Source organism: Tachyglossus aculeatus, chromosome X1 (genome assembly GCF_015852505.1).
Source record: "Tachyglossus aculeatus isolate mTacAcu1 chromosome X1, mTacAcu1.pri, whole genome shotgun sequence".
Lineage (NCBI taxonomy): Eukaryota > Metazoa > Chordata > Mammalia > Monotremata > Tachyglossidae > Tachyglossus > Tachyglossus aculeatus.
Window position 1 is genome coordinate 12481777 of NC_052101.1, and position 3679 is coordinate 12485455.

Below are 3679 nucleotides of genomic sequence, written 5' to 3' on the forward strand. Positions count from 1 at the left end.
CTCAATAAATACGATTGATGGTGATGATGATGATGCCTCTGACCTGGAATGCCCTCCATCCTCAAATCTGACAGAAAATGACTCTACCCCCTTCTAAGAAGGGGGAGAGTGTTTTACTGAATGCCCATCTCCTCCAAGAGGCCTTCCCGGACTAAGCCGCCCTTTCCTCTTCTCCCACTCCCTTCTGCGTCACCCTGACTTGCTCTCTTTATTCACCACCTCCCTTTAGCTCCACAACACTTACGTACATATCTGTATTTATTTATTTCCATCATCCATCTCCCCTTCTATACTGTAAATTCATTGTGGGCAGGCAATGTTTCTGTTATATTGTTATATCGTACTCTCCCAAACACTTAGCACAGAGCTCTGCACACAGTAAGCGCTCAATAAATATGACTGACTGACTTTTTAGCTTAGTCCAGGTTTTAATATGGCATAGATGCCACACTTTTTAATAAATCATCCTCCCAAAGAAAGTATTGATATTCTTGAAGAGAAGAAAGAAGAAAAATAAATCAGTCGAATGGGTGCCAAGTTTCAGGTCATTTTGCAGTCTCACAAATGAGTTTTGACCATACAAATTGTTAAGATATGGGAAGTTATTGAATGGCTATTGAAATGTCTGGTTACTTTCCAAATGCCTAGAGGAGATTATACTGGTGCCAGACTCTTTCTCCACTTGAAGATAATGCCTACTAAGAAGTTTAGAAAAATAACTCCTCTTTTGCCACTTCTTAAGAAAAAAAAAAAATGACTGTGCTCCCTTGGTTGAGAGCCACAAGACAGATTTGCCTAAAAGGGAACAGCTACTGCCAGTTATAATGAGATAATCAACATGGATACAGTTTGGGCCTGGCAGTAAAAAGGATCTGGGTTCTAGTCCTTGTCTGCTGTGTGACCTTGGAGAAGTCACAACTTCTCTCTGCCTCAGTTACTGCAATTGTAAAATGGGGATTAATTCTGAGAGCCCCATGTGTGACATGGACTCTGACCAACCTGATTATTTTGCAATTATCCCAGCACTTAGTACAGTGCTTCGCACATAACAAGCACTTAAATACCACAAAGAAAAAGAAAACCTACTACACAAATTCATCTAAAAGGGCACAGCTACCGAGAGAATCATAAGTTATGATCATATTGAAAAACACAGGAGGAAAAATACCTGACACTTAGCACACTCTTGTAAACAAAACACTGGCATGTCTAAAAAGCTTTAGCATGAGAACAATTGTGCTTAAGAGGTAAAAATGGCTTAGAAACATTGGACTGTGTGTCAGAAGGTTTGCTTTGACCAATTTATGTTCTAAAGCCTTCAAATTCTAATGTATGTAATTATGTGTTCCTATCATCTTCAGGATACTTAATTGTCCAATTTTGGAAAAAACATCCCTCTCGCTATCCTGTAATGTATCATTGATTCTACAGAGCTGGCAAAAAGTCAGACAGATTTCTTCAGCAGGGAAATTGGTACCGTAGACAATGACTGGGAAATGACTTTCACTTTTTGAAAGTGCCCTCGTTAAACCTGTGTCTTACTAGAAGTATTAAGAAACGATCTAAGAGATCAAATCTCTAGTCAGTTCTAATATAAACTAATTTACGAGGACACAAATAAGACATTTGGTCCAATTCTCAAGTAAAAACAATTAATTTTACATCACCTATTCGATCGCCTGCTGGGGGTGTTTTTGCATTCATGATGTTACGAGCGGTAAGAGGATTGTACTGTAGCTTGCAAATATAAAATGCAATATAGCATAAACACTTAATCACCTGCCCTTTCCCGCCACAAATTCCATCTCCTGCTTCCCTGGAATGGGGCAGGGAGATACTTCCTTCCCTACTGTTCAAACCCAGGGGAGGCTGTGACTTTTCGGGCTGAAGTCAGTTCTACCAGAACTAGTGAGCTGTCAGAGACCCAAGCATTTCTGGCAGTGATGCTTGGCTGCTTTTCTTATTGTTACTGCTTTATGGGGTATATTATCAAATTTCCCCAGTTAATCCTTTTTCAATAGGCCACCCTGCTATTTCACCTCTCTGTAACTGATTTTAACATATGTCTCTCCCTCTAGAGCATAAGCTCCTTGTGGGCAAAGATCCTGTTTATCAACTCTATTGTACTGTACTTCCACAAGACCTTAGTATAGTGTCCTTCCCACAGTAAGCACTCAATGAATTCCACTCAGATGGATTGTTAGTGGGAAGAGCACAGGATTGGGAGTCAGGAGACCTGGATAGCCCCCTGTTGGGTAGGGACCATCTCTATATGTTGCCAATTTGTACTTCCCAAGCGCTTAGTACAGTGCTCTGCACTCAGTAAGCGCTCAAAAAATAAGATTGAATGAATGATTCTAAAGCTGTGTGACCTTGGGTAAGTCACTTCACTGTGCCTCCGCTTCCTCTTCATTTAATCTGTAGATTAAATACCTGTTCTCCCTCCTGCCTTAGATGGTGAGCCTTATCTGGGACAGGTGGTTTTTTTTTTCCAATCCAGTTGTATTTTATCCACCCCTATCTTTAACAAGCACCATAATAATAATGCCATTTTCTTCACTCCAGCTTTTAGATTATGATCCCTCTATTGCCCAGGGACTTACTCTGATTCAATACCCTTCTACGATTCCCAATCCTTGAGGAGAATGCTTTGTATAGTCTAAATGTTTAACAAGTGTAAAAGTGTATGTTGCCAACTTGTAATAATAATGATGGCATTTGTTAAGCGCTTACTATGTGCAAAGCACTGTTCTAAGTGCTAAGGGGATACAAGGTGATCAGGTTGTCCCACGAGTGCTTAGTACAGTGCTCTGCACGTAGTAAGCACTCAATAAATACGATTGAATGAATGAAGTATAATAAATAATAACAACTCCCCAAAGAGTAAGACAACCTTAGAGTTTTCAAAGCCATTCTAAATGTTATTCTAGGCCCTGTTGAGAGAACTAAAAATAGAGGTCTTCCTCACGTGATCCCTCAATGTAACTGCTGATTCCTTCATCTATGTGAAAGTCCTGAGTGCATTCTTGTTGTTTTTGTTGTTGTCTAATGCTGTTGAGTCATGTCCAACCCATAAAGATGCCACAGACATCTCTCCCAAAATGCTGCACTTCCATCTGCAATCGTTCTGGTAGCGTATCCACAGAGTTTTCTTGGTAAAACTATGGAAACGGTTTACCATTGCTTCCTTCCACGCAGTAAATGAGTCTCTGCCCACGCCACCGCTGCCCAGCACAGGTGAGTTTTGACTTGTAGCAGATTGCCTTCCACTCGCTAGCCGCTGCCCAAGCTAGGAATGGAATGGGTAGGCCTCTGCTCGATTATCTCTCCGGTAGTCGTGACTGGTAGAGTACTGGAAGCTCTCCAGATGAGACCCTGAGAGGGCAGTGCATTCTTACCTTCCCTGAATTGTTCTGGTAACTCATACTACACTGCTGCTATTTTTTATTACTTTTTTTCAGAATTTTTCTCCCTTGTATCCCAAGTTCCACGTACCCCCGGAACCCCCGGCCCACGTCATCCCCCAGGCCTGGAATGCCCTCCCTCTGCCCATCTGCCAAGCTAGCTCTCTTCCTCTCTTCAAGGCCCTACTGAGAGCTCACCTCCTCCAGGAGGCCTTCCCAGTCTGAGCCCCTTCCTTCCTCTCCCCCTCGTCCCCCTCTCCATCCCCCAAATCTTA

At 42.1% G+C, this 3679-nt stretch overlaps 1 non-coding gene across 1 annotated transcript; it reads right to left on the reverse strand.

Annotated features, from left to right (window-relative positions):
• Nucleotides 1-3247: 3247 nt before the first annotated feature.
• On the reverse strand, nucleotides 3248-3385 carry LOC119920626. The gene has a single exon (XR_005448357.1). It is a non-coding gene; the product is annotated as a small nucleolar RNA SNORA7 (small nucleolar RNA).
• Between the last annotated feature and the right edge of the window lie 294 nt (nucleotides 3386-3679).